Genomic DNA, 19,016 nt, shown 5'->3' on the forward strand with positions numbered 1-19,016 from the left:
GTTCTTATAAACTCTTAACAAGGTCAGTTTTGGATTGTACTTTCCAGCAGGATCCATCCATTTGGCTTCCTCTTGCATTTGTGAGGTTAGAGTGGTGGTGAAATAAAAAAAGAGGTGGGTTCCTCTGAGGTTGGACGATTAAGATGTGCCCTTACCCTTCGTCTACGGGTCTTACATAACAGAAGAAGTGACTCATATCATAAAGTTTCTTGTATTCTTAATCTCCTGGATACCTTCCTCATTCCATCTGATTTGTACTCTCAGTTCAAGACAACCTCTATCCGTCCCTCCTCCATCTCCATCTCTCTGTTTCCCTCTGAATATTTCTGCAGCAGCGCTCCAGTTTGGAGCCTCCCCTCCCTACCTCCCTCCCTCTGCGCCCTTGCCATTCTAGTCCCATGGCTCCAGGGTTTCCCTATGTGTATTTATAGTGTATTTATAGGCGCTGAGCCCAGCTTTCTATCTGCTTATCAACAGCTACCATGTACCCCACCCACCAATTTACCAGACACAGCCCTGGATTTTCAGGACACCACAGGCCCTGGCTGCAGTCACTCACAGCTCACCAGACCTTGATGCCTGTCCTCCCCCTCGCTCATTCGTTGCTCTTTGCTAAAGTGTTCCCAAATCCTTTGATTTGTGTCCTGCTGATTCATGTTTTTTTTCACCACCCAGCTTTTTATTATTTCTTTCTTTTACCATTGCTCTCTCTGCTAACCCACTTTTTGGGGTTTCGCTCCCATCAGTCAGTGCTCTCACAAAACGTTCGTAGCTCTGAAACTCCGAGACTCCGAGCCCCTCGCTGCCTCTCAGTGGTTTTCTCCAGACACGACAGAAGAAGACCAGCTGAAACTCTCCTCTGTTCCTGTCGTGTGTGTATTACTTTAGCCATGAGGTGTGAACTGTGATCCACAGAGATATGTGTGTCATAAATCAGACATGCTAGTCGCCTACCACAGCATGCTGACAAATTATACCGGTGCACATATTTACACAATCTCTATGTTTCTGCTTTTGCAATAACATGTGAGTCAAAAGGGGAGACACACAGAAGCACACAAGTTGGATCCTGTTACAGTGGTATGCCACCGCCTTCTTAGCCAGGCGGAAAACGGTATAATTAGACTAATTGTCTCAGCAATAAAGTTCAGTCGAGACAAGAAAGAATTTTTGGGGTTTACAATACTAATTAATTACATAGGTTGCATGGGATTGGTGTTGTGGATGGTGTGTAATTTTAAGATAGGGTTGATTAAAGTAAAACTCACAAGTTGAGGCAGTAACCACGAGATTAGGCATAAAAAAGCATTTTAGTAGTTTGTAGTGTGCTCTATGACTCGGAGAGAGAGAGAAGGAGGGCGAGAGAGATAGAGACAACGTAGGAGGCAGACAGGATGAAGCGCTGCCTGGTAGAATGAGCCACCTCAACTGGATTTAATGGGGTGCTGCTAACGGATGTATGAATGGTTTGTCTTTTATGTCTAATTCAACTCCACTCTGTCCTCATTGTCAGACATTGTGAATGAAGTGCGGCACTACAGGCGAATACGGGGAGAAAAGTCTTTCATTTCTTCCTAATGGCATCTATAGATAGGTTACATATTCATCTTATTATACTTCCCATAATCAGGTTAGTGAGTTTTTCATTTAAAATGCATGAATTTGCATTTAATGCGTTTTCCTGTTTTATAATGATAATATAACAAGTACAGGAACAATTGTAGTGAATATCAGTGATAGCTGTAATGATGCAGCTGGTGTTAAACCAGACGTTTGAAAACTTGTTTGTTATTTTGAGCGATATGATTTATGTGACGCTAGAGGTGATTAGCATAGCTTAGCTTAAAGAGCATTACCTGGTGGTGGCACCTAATGTGTTAAAATTACATGCCCGCACCACGGAAAGCGTAATATTCGTTGTGTCATACATATGTCATGTCATTACAGAGAGTACCAGCGACAGTCGTATCAGACCTTTGTCGTCATAGCAACAATAATAAAAATGTGGGTAATGTTGTGAGACAGTTGCAGTTCGGTTAGATTTAGGCACCAAAACTGCTTAGGTTTGGTTAGCTTTAGGAAAAGATCATGGTTTGGGTTGAAATAAGTATGCTAGTTATGGAAGTGAAGTAAAGTTATGTTACATAGGTGACGTTAAAATGACTTTTGGTTTCACAGGGGACACAAACAGCAATCTCCTGGATTAAAGTCCTATGCCGCCACGTGCTTTGGTGTTAGGAGATTAATTCAGAGAGATCAATCGCAACATTACACATGTTGGTGGGGTGATTTTTTTTTACCTTTGACCAAAGCCTGGCTAGCTGTTTTCCTCATTTCCATTTATTTATGCTAAGCTAAGCTAGCCATCTCCTGGCTGTAACATCATAGTTAGCGCACAGACATGATCATGATAATGATCTTCTCATCCAACTCTCAGAATACAATGTTCTTGACAGTTGTAAAACATAAACCTGTCTGTATCTGAGTGTGGACTCCCACAATTAAAACCATCATGGTCAATGATGGGCTGCTGCATTGTACATCTCTCACTTGAGTTTATGGTGATTAAAAGATCAGCACTCTTAACAAATCACTATACTTACCATCACCAACATCTTTGTGATTTTTTTTTTTTTGCTTTCTTTCAAGTCCAAAGCCACAGGAAATGAGGAAAATCCATTAGCTGGTTTGAGCCATCTTTCCCCCCACACTGCACTTCAGTCCAGTGGAAGCGTAGTCCTGCCCTGTGGGCCTGCATGACAAGGGCAGAGGAAATGGCCAGGCATTAATGGTAGCTTTGATTACTCTCCTGTCACTAATGTAGCCAACATGAAAGACAAGAAGAGGAGAGGGATGACTTCAGCCCCAATCAGAGGCAATCTGATGGCATCTACATGTAGCCAGGCCATTTGGAGTGCACAGAAAGGCTCTGGGGGGCATTATTCAATCACCACATACCTCCAAGCGCACACCTCTCATCCCTATGTGTGGAGAATGATTAGTTAATAAGGAGGTTACAGTGTCTTCGCTCTCATCTTTGCCCTTCCTCCGCCCTCTAAAGTCAGAAGGGTTGCTGCGCTGCTGTGTTGTCAGTCCTGCCTGATGTTGAGACTGGCTGTTTGAACAGAAGAGGTCCATCGAATGAGGTTGCACATGGTTGCAGACACTCTGGGTGTGGCAGCTGGTCATACAACCTGCTCTAAGACATGATGTAATGTTATAAAACGGGAGAAGGTAGAGGTGGAGTAAAATCTGGGTATGTCTGGGTATGTTTTATTTTGTGTGCACATTTTTGAAAAACCAGCCTTCAATCAGTTAATAATTTGCCATTTTCTGTGAAGAAAGCCTAATTTTTGATGGTTCCAGGTGCGAATATATTGCTTTTCTTGGTCTTACATTGTAGTAAATTTAATATTTGATGTGATATTTAAATGTAAGATTCTTATGTTCTGGGCTGTTGGTCAGACAAATCAGGACACTTGATGATCACCTCGGGCTCAAGCATATTGTGATGGACGTTCTTCAATGTTTTTGATACTTTATAGAGCAAAATAAAAGAAAATGAATGTTAATCACATTGATATCGAGGCATGATTGAATGGGAAAAAAAGTGATTACAATTACCTTATTTAATTTTCATTTTTTGCAACTAGAGTTTTTCTTTGCTTCAGTTTGAGATGTAATTTATCAACTGTGGTACTTTGGCTGTGCTCACTGAGGTCAATCTCAGCCAATCAGATTAGCTCTGGCTCCTTTAAATGTTTGGATAACGAAATTTCCAATTTGCCATATGCATGTCCCCAAGGACATTGGTTTGTCATAGAAAACCTGATCATGTGCTCAAATGTTGTTATTCATCCAGTTCACAATGGGAGTGCCCTGTGGAGCCATTTGTGTGTCAGCCTGAGTCATTGAAGTGCAGCGTGGCAGCCTATACTGTCCCTGCCTGCACATACAAACATAAAGACATACTGTATATATAAACTACAGAGGGCCTTTTTACGACAGATGGTTTGAAGTTAAAAAAGGCAATTTAAAGGAAATTACTAAATTTACATTCAGCTTTAAATAAAGCCCTTAAATATATATAATAACAACATATTTTGACATTTGTGAAAATATTCACATCTCATCAGTCACAAAGTATTGCTGCAATGGAGGAGAACACGATGTCCCCCTCTAATTGAGATGCTGTAATTTGCCTTATTTGCCCAAATTATTGATGCTGGGTCATGAGCGCTGAGAGGCAAGAGCAAAATACAAAGCTGTCTTCTAAATAGCAGCGTGCAAGCACTTTGTAGAGAGGGAGCTGGACTCAGCAAAGATGTCTGAACCTGCTGCAAAGAGAATTTTTTCCTTTTGAGTTTGAGTGTAATTTTCATGCCAGCAGACATTTTTTGATGAGCCTTATTTGTGAATTCCTATTTTATACCAACTCTTGGTATAAATAACACATGGATAATAACACATAAGAGATTTTTTGCACCTCATGTCCTTCTTAATTAAATTCTTTTCCGGTGGGACTTTTTTTTCCATCTGTGTTTGGAATCAAACCCCATTAAAAAACAGACATTTCTAAGCCATATACGCTCTGTAAATGCATTTTAAATGACCTTAAGCTCTTTATGACAGAGTTAATCATGTGAGAAGGACCCTAGTGCATTATAAACTTCTAAACCACATTGTGTGACTCTGCTGAGCTGATTGACTCCAGTGTGAAGTCCTGTGCTGTGTACCAGCGTTGATCAGCCATGTCCAGCTGTTTCCAGACTGCTTCGGCCTCAGCATCTCTCCCGGGGAAACACACACACACACACACACACACACACACACACACACACACACACACACACACACACACACACCCACACCCCACAAGCATCACTGTACACTCCACAGCATGAAGATGTGTGTGTGTTTGTACGATTTGAAATTCTACTTTTCCACCTGCTCACTCAGCATCAAACCTCACTGGAAATAGCACTGCCTGCACTTCACATCTCTCCCTCTCTTTCTCCCTCGCCTGCTCCCCAATCACAAATGTGAATGTGACTCCCCCGGGTGCTCTTACTCTGTGCCTGGGAGTTCATTTAGTGTCAGCCACGGCCATATTGACTGGAATCTGCACAATGGCTACAACATATGTCCACAAGACTGTCGTCTCTGGAAACGAATCCGCTCTCAACAGAAACATCGCTGCCATTCTCCTCTCCTTTCATTCCCTGCTCATAATTCTATTAGCGCGTCCTATTCAGGAATGGCCTGATAAGTCCGTGGCACAATGAGTGGCACGGTGGAGAGGTTCTTCTGGGGTTTGGATGGCGCTGGCCTGTATGATGTTTCGTAGAGAGCCGTGGCTTTGTTCTCAGTGGTGTAGCCTCCAGCAGCTACTGATGCTGGTACAGTAAGCTGCAGTTTATCAGAGAGGCTCTTGATGAGCTTAGGAAAGTCCTGTGTCTTTTCTGGGGCTTTCATGCTCTGTTTCTGATGCCACAAATGGCACGGCGGAGCATCTTAAGTGTGCGTGTGTCACTAATATGCACTTGCATACACATGAATGAGCAAACGAGACATACAGTATATGCAGATACACTAGTGCATCCATGTCTCTGCTGCCTCAGGGAATATGTGCATGTGCGTGCGTGTGCTTTGTGACTGGGCCACTCTTTCAAAGGAAGATTAATATTACCGGTGCCCGTCGGCAGTGTGTGTTTGTGCCATTAAACTGTGTCAAACAGAGAGCCATAATCTGGAATGAGCAGTCTCTTGTGTGGAGATATTCTGACTGGGTCATCATTAATGTTTTGCCCAGATTTACAAAAGTCAGCTCATCAACATGTGAGCAGTGAAAGTGTGTTAATGTGTGTGTTTGTGCACACAGTCCGGCTCCAATCATCGAGGTCTGCTACATGGCAGGCTTGGTCATCTTTATACGAACAGGAAGAGACAGAGGCTTTGATGGAAGGATGGACTGAATGTCAGAGAAAAAAGAGAAGGCAGAACAGGTTCAGTCATGACAACACAGGCCAGTACTCATGTTGATAAAAACCACAGCGTCATTACAACATAATTGTGTGTTTTGTTGCAGGCAGAGATTACAAAAAATCAATTTTGAAGATTTCTGCTCCTCTTCTTTCCTGTCTCCTCTCTCACGAGTGCTGCCGTTGTGTTACCCTCTTATGTTTTTTCCTCCCATGTCTGATCCGCCTCCCCTCCAAGTATCCGTCTCCTCATTTTTCCTCTCCCCCCTCCTCCTCCTCTCCTCTCCTTCCTGCATTGTGCCCATCAGGATGTAAGCACAGTAACACCGGGCCTTCTTGGTAATACCTTCTAATAAATCCATTGCACGCTGCGAGAGCAAAAGGGCGGATGAGGGGATTGAGGGAAGGAAGAAGAGAAACTGCGACGAGGAGGAGGGCGGGCATGAATAATGAAAAGCGCCAGAACTCACGCTGTCCCATCAGGCCCAGCGACTCCCCGGCATCCTCCTGTGCTGTTTTGGTTACAGGCAGATGAAGCCTGCGTGTGCACAGGGAGAGGGAGATAGGACCGGAGAAGAATGGCCTGAGAAGTGAGGGGATGGATGTGTGCTACGTGCTTTGAGTGCTAAGGGCCGAAGCTGAGGAGGGCAGAGCAGCTGATAATTAGCAGTAAATGTTGTTCAGGGAGGAAAATGAAAGCAATTGGTTTGGGTTTCATCTCATGCACCTCTCTGTTTATGTCGGAGTGTGTCTCCTGTTCTCTGCTGTTCATTTTATAGAATGTTTTTTTTGTATTTGATGTGATGCCAGCATCGTAAAGAAAGTCTGTTAAAATTTCATCAGGATGGCAACTAACTAACAGTTTTCATGATTGCCTTTCATGATTATTTTCCAGATTAATCAATTAATGTCTGACCAATCAATGTATTAGTTCATTCAGTCTAAGATATTCAGTTTTAAAGATCACCTGAAACAAGTTTTCACATTTAATATAAAGAATGAAATTCTATTTTTGCCTGAAGAATTGCAATGTAATTACTCCGAACGAATCGTTTCACCTCTTTATCTTATTAACTTTCATATAGCTTCGCATTCATGATGCTAAGCAAAGCTGCCTCTCGGGTACAGCAGACAGGGCACTTCGGCTGGATCGTTGGCGGATCCAACATGCAGGATGTGAAAATGAATGAATGTAGAACCCCCACAAAGGTTATGAATGTGTTATCTCTGAATTCTTCTGCCAAATTTCACCCATGCTGTGGCATGAAAAAAAAACGACATCTTCAATCTTAAACCAGTGTCCTCATCAGGACGCTGATTTCACGCTGTGTGAGTTTTTAAGGTCTCAGTGCGGCAGAAGTTAGAGCGTCTTTAAGTTTCAGTAATGTGATGGATTACCTCCTGAAATGGCATATACAACTACTGGAGTATAATTAGGATTTAAATCCCATTCCTCAGGTTTGATTGGATCGCTCAAAAGAGGGCGTGACTTGGCAAATACAGACGTATGCAGAGCAGTGGTGAGTTTAGAAGCAGGACGAAGGAGAAATAAATACATTTTTGACTGGGATCCATCGTGCCATGATGTTGCTCAGCTGGCTGCCGTGACCCATGAGACAACGAATCGCAAAAAAAGGCACATTTGACTGGACAAAGTATTATTTGAGTCATCAAAAATGTTTTAATGTATTAGCTTCTCTTTACAAGAAAAAGAGGGGGTTTTCATGTATATATTGAGTGTATACAAGAGATACCTGAATAATGAACACACGAAGATCCAGGGTTAAAACTTCACTTCTTGTTCTTCTGACAAAGCTCAGCCATGTCTCAGACATCTCCTAAGATATTACATTCCACAGATAGCTGGAGGAGGCCAGATTGTCTATTGGAAAAGTGCAAAGTACAACCTGACAGCCTGCCTGCAGTTAACTTTGCCATTTTTGCACAATAACCAGCTTGTGAGGATTTGAATATTCTAACAGTCATATTAGGAAATAGTGCGACCTGACGAACAAAGTGTGCGAAGATGGCCTGTGGTCCTGAGTCGTGTGCACTGTAAACACACAGCTGTAAAAGGCTTTCCCTCTGCACAGCTGACTGCAGAGAGGTGGACAAAAAGAGAGACAGCAACAGCGCTGCGAAGCTGTAAATGAGTAGCCCTGTACTGTATGTAGTGACATACCATAAGCTTTTGTTGCCGCACACTGGAGAGGAAAGCTCAGAGCGGTAGAGAACGAGCTCACAGATGATGGAGAAAACGGCAGTCGAGTGTAAAGCAGAGACGTAAGGGACACTTTAGGTGAGGCTTCGAACTTAAGAGGCCGACTTCCTTTTTAGGATTACACTCCATAATGAGAATCCCTTTTCAATTATTCATTTGAAAATACCATAATAAATGGATTTAAGAAGAAATTATGTAGAAACACATTTTTATAGAACATATCAAGCATCAAATAGCATAAGCATCTTGGAATCTTTACTTTGAATACATGAAGACAGAATTTTTCTGTTCTTACATGATGAGAAACAGGAGAAAGCTCCTGAAAGCAGTGATGCCTTGTGGTCATCCTGACAGGGGCTTGCAGGGGCTTTTTTTTTTTTTTTACCATGAATATGGTGATGCCTTCTATAACTAACCTTTAACCCCGAGGCGCCAACCTGCATCTCATTATCGCAGACAATAGCGATCGTTTTCCTCAGCCTACCTACCGAGCCGCACGGTTACATGGATGAGATGCTCAATTCCAATTACACTGCGGTGATTGCAACACCATCACAAAGCCTACAAAGGCTGTTCAATGGCGCACGACCATCCACACACACACACACACACCACACACACAATCACGGATGCTGGAGAACAAGAGTAGCTGGCTATTGTTGACGCAAGGAGAATTCAGAGAGGCTACATTAATCTTGTCATCAAAAATCAACACGCTTGTTAGTCTGTGTCTGTGTGTGTATGCAGGGGCGTGGCTGTGCCCGTGAGTGTGTGTGTGTGTGTGTGTGTGTGTGTGTGTTTAGAAATGAGATTCACCTTTTGGTCCGAGCGAGGTTTTACTGGACTGTGGGTCGATAGATCAATGTTGAGTGGAAGGCACACACTCAGCAGAGCCAGAATAGCTGTGGAAAGGCCACAGCAATCAGTCTTAGGCGAGCCTGTCCCCTAATCATCCAGTGGAGATTCTCATTCTGAATGGAGGCTATTTTTACAAACTGGCACTTGAAGCACTTCCAATGAAGTCAAATATGCAGCAATTACAGATATGGATAATTGAATGTGATGACGCATTCACTGTCTATCTCAAACCATGACTGTTTATTGTGTATTTCAGCTGTTTGATGCTCTTTTATTATTCACCACTAGTGAAAAGAATGACTTGTTACAGCAGCATGTTAATCAATACTCAGAGGGTACTCAGATATAATCTCAGTGCTTGAGTTAAACCTAAATGGGCAGAGCCAAAACCACAGATTGGCAAGCTTGACTGGTAAATAAATGAAAAAGGCTGGCATTCATCAAGAGAGTCGAGCTTCATAATAAAACTGTAGCTTGTTTAACCAAATGATTGCATCATAGAAAAGTCTCACTTGCTGTACTTCCTTTTTAATTGCAACAAAAACCGTTCATCTGTAATTGTTATTATTGCATTTGGAACTGGAGGATAATTTCATTTAGGAACATTTAGGAAATGCTGGCTTGTGGTTATTGTTTACAAATTACAGAAAAATAGCAATGAATCACATTAAGTTAGCATTATTTCATTTTGTACCTATCTACCAACACTTCAGTCCAGAAGAACTAGTGCTGATTAGCAAAGTGTGCTAATGCTCTAAACTGAGACGTTAAATATTGTTAAACATTGTACTTCCTCCTAGTTTGATCTACTTTAGATGGTATCAAGGTCTAACAACACATTGTTTCAATCACTCAGTATACTGAAATTGCATTTCTTGCTTCCATGAATTCTAAATTAAAATGACTATAGAGGTAATGGTTTCCATAACAGGAATTAAAATCTTTTGAGCTGACCTATAAAATCAAATCTTCTGTGTAAACCACAAGTACTCTCTCGTTTTCTCTCCTCAACACAGTTTAGGGCCTGAAAGTTGCACCCACATCTAACAGTACATATTTCAAAGGCACCTCGCTATACATTCAGAGTCCATGCAATTGTGTAGCATAATGTGATTATGTGGTCAGTTCGCAGCCCTGCGTGCTGCACTTCTGAGCAGGTCTGCGTGAGCCGACTGATGGTGGCACCGCTTCATTGATGTTGCTCGTTTGAAACCTGAATGAATGGTGCAGATTAAGGATCATCTTTTATGCCATACGGGGAAATTCATCATCTCCCCTTCCCACTCCCAGACACACGTATGTGTAATCCAGCTCTGCTTTAGAAATGCAGATTAGAAAACAGTTCACTTGTGCTCTTATAGGGCTTATATGGGAATTCAATGATGCGTGTTTACATTTCTGTATTTCCGTTGAAATCTTCCACACGTTTTGTCAAGCCTTCATTTTGCATTTCTGCTCATCTATCTATCTATCTATCTATCTATCTATCTATCTATCTATCTATCTATCTATCTATCTATCTATCTATCTATCTACGTTTATTAATTTCCTCCATTGATTTTAGCCACATTTAACTCTGAGGCATCCATCCATCCATCCATCCATCCATCCATTTCACCTTCAAAGGTGGAAAGAATGGCATTAGCCATTTTGCGATGCTTACTTGCATTCCCAAACTCAATTTATAATCCAAGGCAATTTAATTAACTTGGAGCCCTTCCTGATTTCCTCCTGGCTTTGATGCATTTGAAACGAAATAAGAAGTGATTGAATATTTCCTGGAATATTCCAGCGGTGGACTCCTGGAAGTGTCTCGCTGCTTGTCTTCTCTCATGCAGAAGAGCTGCTGTGTTCGCCCAGTCAGACCACTAAGACTCAAAAAAAAAAACCCGCATCAGGCCTGGGATGATTCTATTTTTTCTGTGTGGTAAACCCAGATGGAGAAAGAAGCTGACAGTCTTGTTTTTTTTTTTCTAATAGAATAAGACTTTGAGAGACAGTAAGGAAGATAGAGATGTGGAGAGGAGAGGTGGTGCCGTATTAGGACATGTACTGTTGTGGGGAAGCTTCCTGCTGTCAGAGGCAGCGGTATATCTGTCTCAGATTATGTTGAGATGATGGCTTCATCTTTATGGCCTGTTTATCGGCCCGGGATATATTTACAGGATGACATGACAACTGCTCAGGCAGCAGGAGAGGAGGAGGAGGAGGAGGAGGAGGAGGAGGAGGCCAGGTGGAGCAGTGTAGCTCCTGGGATATTATTGTGCACTCTGTTTGTTTGTTTGTTTGTGTGTGTGTGTGTGTGTGTTTGTGTCTGTGAGGCTCCATAAAGGATTAATGCAAAGAAAATGACGATGCAAATCCTTGCAAACTAATGGCGCACACGTTCCACCTTTCTGTCCCTTGTCTCTCTCCGTCATCTAAAAAGCCTCTCAATAACAATCTAGTTGAATGCCCTTGTTGCAGCATCTCCTTCCTCCTCCTCCTCCTCCTCCTCCCTCTCACAGCTAACACTCTTCATGGTGTCTTGCCACACGCTAAACCTCTAATAGCTGTGTTTTGCTCAGTGGTTTTCATTCAGGACTATTCTTTGCTAAAGCAGGCCTCTTTGAAGTGTCTGTTGTGTTCTGGAGGCGTTGGCTTTTTTATTCAAGATGGTATCATTTACATGGGGCTGGCCCCGAGGACTCAGAGGCTAAACCTGAAACAGGATGTAGTTTCTTTTAAAAATCATATCTATGCATAATTCATTATATTGACTTTATCTTTATTCATATGCATTCTGATATATGTGAATCATGAATTTGTCTCAGAAGGAGGATGCACTTAACATGGAGAATAGCTAATTTCTAAATAGGAGACAGGCTGTAACGTTTTTTTTTTGTGATGAGTGCATGCGTGTTATCCGAGCTGTCAATACACTAGCTTTCCATACTTTCATCACTTGCCAGTGCGCACAAGAGTGTGTTTCTGTTTCTGTGTAGCTTATAGAAACCTATATATGGTTTCGTCTGTGTGTCTGTCCTAATCTGTCTCCCCCAAATGTGTGTGTGCACACACACCTACCTACAGTGTGTGTGTGTGTGTGTGTGTGTGTGTGTCAATGTGTCAGAGAGAGTGAGAGAGTGAGAGAGTTTGCTGGAAGGAAACAGCTGTCTCTCTGTATGTCAGACCGGGGATCTGAGGGGGTAAGAGAGTAAAGGAGGAGGAGGAGGAGGAAAAGCGCTGCAGTGCCAGGGGAGCTATGACAGCCATCATACTTAGAAAGTGCCACACACATATCCCAAGCCACGCACAAAGACATGGCATACACACACACACACACACACACACACACACACACACACACACACACACACACACACACACCTGGATCAGCGTGTGAAGGTTGTTTAGGGAGCCCTTGGGTGGTTGTGGTGTGCTAGTTAAAAAATCCTTGAGTGAAATTTTTACTACCCGGCTCATTACGGCTTCACGCACCACGGTTTGACTTTGTGGGGTTCTGACAGCCGATGCTTATATTTTCATATTGAAATCAGCCAGTGTGGTTATTTGTTTTCACTTCAAGTGTTCAGGGTTTCCTTTGAAATGTTCCTTTACTGTACGCCTGTTCAATGAAGAATCACTCTGCAGCAATCAATTCAAATGAGTCAATAAAACAGCCGAGTCATATGATGGTTTTAATGTAACGCTGTGGTGTTGCCATGGTCAGGGAGGCGGTAGAAAACACAACAACTTGTTGATATGATATGTAAGGCTTCTGTACCTTTCTGTCTTTCTTTCCTCCCTCCATCCTTCCTTCCTTCTTTCTGTCCTTATTTCCTTTTATCTTCCGCTCCGTCTCCTTTCTTCTGTCCTTCCTTTTTGCTTTCTATCCTTGTTGCTTTACTTCCTTCCTTTTTGCCTTTCATCTTTCCTTTCCCTCTTTCCTTCTTTCCTTTTTCCTTCTTCATTTTCTTTTGTCCCACTTATGTTTTTGCTTCTGTCTTTCCTCATTCCATCTGTTTCCTTCACTGCATGCGCTGTACTGTACTGTACTGCATGTGCTGTATCACCATCTAACACAAAATGTCACCTCCGTGTACCACCTACCGAGCACTTACTCATACAAATAGCCTGTCATTTTCTCCCATTTGTGCACCAAATCCTTCATGCAGACATAGGATTACCATGGAGCGTTATAGCAGCAACACCAGTAAACAGTAACACGCACCGTCAGATGCCAACGCACAGATACTTTTATGCACTCATTTGCTTGTGAAAGGTTTTTTTTTTTCACAATTTATCAAATGTCATTGCTCAAAAGGTCAGCCTTCACATGCGTTATGCTTGAGATAAAACAATGTACCGCCTCCCCTCATCTCCTGTCCCCCTGTGGTGGCTTACCTGCGTCCTTGCAGCTCAACATCCCCCTCTTGAGGTTTAAAACTCTTTCAAACTGTCACCTCTTTTCTGGATATGTGTGTGTGTGCATGTACGGTACAGTATGATGCCGCGTTTGTGTGTGGGTCTATGGGTAGAAGTGTGTAAGTTTGGTGTGTGTGCGTGCGTGCGTGTGTGTGAGAGCACGCGCTCACTTTGGCGTGCCCGTGGGTTTGACGGATGATGTGTGACAAGTGTGTGGAGTCAGCCCTTTGGAGGGAACCCGCTGGGGCTGGAAGATGCCCTTGTCCTTTTATATTTTACAGCATATCTTTTTACTCCTCTGCTCTGCTTCCCCTCTAACAGCGTAGCCGACAATCATCACTGTAGGCTTATGGTGATCAATTGACAGTTTGACTTTGAAACAAGATAAAACATCCTATGCCCAAATGCACTTTGACACGGTGTTACTTTGGGTGTTGTGCATTACCTTGAATGAGATACTCAATCTCATTGTGAAGTCAAAGGAAACAACATTTTGTTGATTTTTTGCCTCAATAATTCAGCTCTGCCTCAGATAAAACTGAATAGTGGAATTGGACGCTAGAGTGTGAGCAGGGTTTGTACAAACATGAGCAGGGTGGACCATGAAAAACTTGCAAAGAGAAAGAAAATGAAGCTTGGCTGTGCGTTCGGTTGTGTGGAAGGAATTCACAGAGCTGTCACAAAGATTTTTGGATTCTCCATAATGAATAACTTGCAGCCACAGGGATGCAACACTGATGTTGGTGGAAGTGGTTTCAGCATGTGAGAGCGCAGAAGTGCTCAAGTAAAGGAGCATCTCGTATAAATCTGTTAAATATGACTAATAATATGAAACAAGTACTGTCAGTAGGGAGAGTCAAAGGAGAACTCCAAACATGGGAAGACTCAACCAATAGATTAGATAGAACAATAGATTAAAAGTTGGGATTTTTTTTTTTTTTTTTCTAAATCTGTCTGTTGCAAGTGTCCCAGCTCTGTGGAAAAGCAACACTAAATCTAGAGTAGCTGAACTTCGATGCCCAGAAATCATCGGTGTGCCATCCTGGTCGGCATTTGATGGCGTTACACCGAAGGGACATCTAACGTTCTGCTTTGCTGTGTAGGAGTACGCCCTTCACTGCCAACTGATCGTTGAAGATTTATTTGGACAGGGTGAATGTGATGAGTGTATTTTTATTTGCAGCTTGAAGCAAAATACCTTTTTCTGACTTGATGTCAATAACAGGGTGAAAGGAAATGCTTCTTCCTTATCCCCCCCCCACCCCCACCCCTCCTCTGACTTTCCTGCTGGTGTTGCAGAGGTCAGCTATGTCCTTTGTGCACAGGTAGATTTTCCAGATGCAGCGCTCTCATTCACCTTTATATTCTCACTCTGCTGTGTGTTTGCTGCTAGACCTCCGCTGCCCCACTGGCTGCCGGGGCCCCTCGGAGCGGGGAGCCGAGCCAAGAAACTGTCTGGCCACCCAGTGTAAACTATGTGTTTACAGCAGGGCCAGGGTCACACTGTGCATGCTCGGCTCAGTACGTCTCACCTGCTGCCGATGATAAAGGGTCTGATGTTGGTGTAGACAGGTGGCTATAGTGGCGCCACCAAATCCTACTTAAAGAATATACTGTTTCCTCAGAGCAGCGTTTGGCAGTTTCTTGTCGAGGAGGAAAAGAAATATATATATATGCTTCTTCTGGCAGCTGGTGCAAGATATCTACTTATCATTCAGCATAAATCCGCTGTGCATTTGTAAATATTTTAAAGGTTAAGCCCAACCAGCCAGTCCAAAGTGAAAGGGACGAGTAGAACAACATTTCTGCTCTCCTCCCTGTTTTCTCTGAGCTTAGTGCATACTGTGTACTCAAACATTTATAGACTTTATTATGTGGTCATGCATTTATGTATGTTTCCTCTGCCTTACGTTGACGGCACAGCTTCCTTGAGACAACATGGCCCTAATGGTTTGCTTGATCAGAACACGCTCAGATTTGCCTGAACACAGGTGCCGCTGTTAGAGGATTCAAACATAATGTTATGTAACGCATAACAGCTGCATATCTGTTAGTTCAAAGAACACAAAGAGACATCTACTGTAGTTTATCCCTGCTTATTTTCTCCCATTTAACTCCAGTGCCTTTGTCACATCACTTCTCCTTTCTTTCTTTGCTTCTTCCTCTCTCCCTTGTCCTCTCTCCCGGTCAGCGGGGGGGCACCATGCCATGCTCTAAATAACTTTATTGACATTTGAATTGGTTGTGGATCACGGTAATTATCCAGTCTTCCTGCTTCCTGGCTGACACTCAGTGAGAGGAGAGCACCGGTGCAGCCACATCTTGAGCCGGGCCACAGGCAGAGAAATTTGTCTCAAATGCAAACACATGCCTGGTTTCACATGATGTTTGCTCATATTAGCATTCACTTGCACAGAAGAGCAGTGACACGAGCTCATCGAGCTGTGCTACGGTGCACAGTGGAGCTTGAGAATAGATGCATGCATGAAGCAGCTCTTTGTGTTTGTCTATCTTCCCCTATAGAGACAGAAATGTAGTAGTACTATGTGAGGTATGCTTGTGGATTTCTTTAAGGCCGAATGAGCATGAATCATTGCACTAGAATGTTTGCTCATGCTTATCTACCAAGAAATCTCCATGACCGCTGTACAGTCAGCACGGTGGTGAAATACTGGCACTGAAATACAACTACAACTACACTTTCACACATTTTTGTCTGCGGTCCTTTAATGCAACTGCAAGTTTTTGTATTGCAAATGCAAAATGATTTTACAGCACATGATCATTCCAGGCAGTGCTGCAAAATGTCTTGCTCAGGGGATGGAGTCTTTTTTTTTTCTTCTTCTTCTTGCAGGATGACAGTAAATCTGTTATATCATCCTGTGGGCTTTGAACTGATTTTCTCTCAAGATTTACATATCACAGAGTCAGGCACTAATTCCAAGGATCAGTTTTAACATTTCAGGAAATATACTTATTCACTTTCTTGCCAAGAGTTAGATGAGAAGATTGAGACCACTAAACTTGAAGCCAGCAGTTAGCTTAGTTTAGCTTAGCAAGGAGTGGACACAGGGTTGGGTCGTAAAGGATTTACATGCAATCAGGGTTATGTAATCAGATTACACAAAATAAGTAACTGTTATCAGACCGGATTGCATTTGGGAAAACATGCAATTAGGTTATAGTTACATGAAAGATTACTTGTGATGTTGAATATGAAAAAATAAATTTTATTTACATTGCATTGAATATTTTTTGACATGTTAAAAGAGGAAAAAAGAAAATTTGTGGAACTCAAATTTTTGTCGCTTTTTGTATGATGATTTATTCAATTTTGAATTTTGAAGTAATCTGAAAATATTCACATGAGATTCTTTTGTGCAATCATTATGGATCATGTGACTAATCACAAAAAAGGCCATGTCGTTTTAATTCACCAACAGACTTCATTGGATATCAGTTGTAATCTGTCCCCCCAAAAGTTTACCCCAAACTTTATGTATGACAGTCTTGAAAAACATCACTGATTTATTCGGCCAAGACTAATTTTCCTGACATCTGGAGGGAAATAAATCCAGGACCTGACTTAGCACAACTGTCCCCATCTATAAAACAGTTGTAGTCACTTTGTATGCGGCACCGCTGAATGATATTGTCCTGTTGCGCGGCTGAGCAGCGCTGGTGTAAATAGACACCGCTCTCTGCTTTCAAAGTCAGTATCATTTTTCCTTGATGTAGAGCGAGAGCTGTGTCCCTGAAGCAAGGCTATCCACAAGAAGAGAGCGATACAATCAACAGACGGTGCTCGGCCCTTACTGGCGGAGCCTCAGAAGTGAGGGATGAGCGGGGGAGAGGGGAGGAGATTGAGAAATGTAAAAAGGAGGAATATGCTGCCCTGACGTACTGCTTATGTTAAATTCTGATGCTGATTATAGCAGACTACTGGGAAGATGGGAGCTAAATACCTTTCAGATGAGCTCAAAAGTGTATTAAGACAAAATGTGTTTGCTTTGGTTTACTTTGGTTACCCAATCTGCTTGCGGTTGCCTGTCAAATGCTTGCAGAGAAGTAGAGGATAGGAAAGACAGAACAAGAGTGATAAAGAGAGGAGGAAATTGAGGAATTTTTATTGGATGAGTGTGTTTCTGGGCTCCATGTTGGGTTAGTTAATGACTGGTGCATATGTCAGCCACGCAGCTGTGGAGCTACAATCAGCCAGCCAGCTGAGGAAGAGAGCGACGGATGGAGAGAGAGAGAGAGAGAGAGAGAGAGAGAGAGAGGCAGAGTCAGAGAGGCAGACAGATAAAAAGTATTAAGACGCGGACATAAGGAAAAAAGCCGAGGAAACAGTACTGCGCGAGGGAGAGTGGAGAAGCAGTGGAGGTGAGATAGAGGATTTTGAGCGGAATAAACACAGCGAGCCATCCGGAGGGAACAGAGAGAGAGAAGGAGAGAAAGAGAAGTTGCCAAGATAGTTTCCATTCTTTCTCATCCTCCCTCAACTAGCTGAAGCAGAAATGGCAGAGGCTGCAGTCCAAATCATTACACTCAGCTGCCTTCCTGGAAAGAATTTACTGTTGTCAATAAAAAAAAGCAAAGAGAAGGCAGTGTGTATCAAAGGAAAAATAGCTCAAATATGCAGCTCGTCTGTAGAACGATTGCTATTTGATGACGGACTGCACTGCTGTCCTTGTATTTGTCAAAGACATTAACATATTTTCTATACCCAGCACCTTCTCTGGGAGCCTTTTCACCTCCACTTCCTTTGACTTGCTTTCGCCTCTTTACCCCGGCCGTCCTGTCTTTCCTGCCCCATCCTGGCTCGTGTTCCATCAGCTCTGGGATTTAAGCCTTTAAGAGCCTCTTTTCCCTCCAGTAAGAGCTTTAAGGCAGAATGTGTGCAGGAAAGCAGTTTTTTGGGGAAGGATCAGAGCTGGACAGAAATAGGTGCAGGGGGAGAACAGGAGTGGATGCTTCAGGAGGAAGTCTCTGACCTTCAGTTGTCCGTGTTTTCTTGTTGCCCCACAAAACGCCCACAGTAACGCTAATGAGGGCCTTTTTGTGAGGCAAGGACACCAGTTTATTGTGCCGTGGTTATTGCTCACAAACGCTGTTCGCAGTATAAGGTACACAGGTGAAAAGCCCAAGTGTTTTATCCCTGACTGGGCTCCTCTGGAGTGACACAACACTCAACACATGGACTGATTTCATTCCAGTGCATTCACGCCAGTGTGCAGTGCACCCAACAAATACTGTAGTACTGAATTCCTGTTATATGTTGTTTGCTTTGTAAAGTCCAGACCCAGACACATTAAATTAGATCAGGTTATGGTGAAATGAAAATTGAACATCTTTGGCTTTTGGCGGGTGCCCAGTGAAAACAAACCCTCTCAAGACATAATTTCAGAACCTTTAGGATCTTGTGATGGCCACTCTCTGCTAATCCAGAAAATAAAAACTGGTTACATCTCTAGTTTTACAGGTTAACAATGGGCCTTTTGCATATTGCTGACTGTCGAACCCTCGGCTTTGCGTGATAGTTAAGCCTG

The 19,016-nt window shown here is 42.8% G+C and overlaps 1 protein-coding gene across 1 annotated transcript in view; it reads left to right on the forward strand.

Annotated features, from left to right (window-relative positions):
• The window catches only part of fam20cb (FAM20C golgi associated secretory pathway kinase b), a 46,027-nt gene that overhangs the window by 18,907 nt on the left and 8,104 nt on the right, over positions 1 to 19,016 (forward strand). The window lies entirely within an intron of this gene.

The sequence above is a fragment of the Pempheris klunzingeri genome, chromosome 20 (assembly GCF_042242105.1).
Source record: "Pempheris klunzingeri isolate RE-2024b chromosome 20, fPemKlu1.hap1, whole genome shotgun sequence".
Taxonomy (NCBI): domain Eukaryota; kingdom Metazoa; phylum Chordata; class Actinopteri; order Acropomatiformes; family Pempheridae; genus Pempheris; species Pempheris klunzingeri.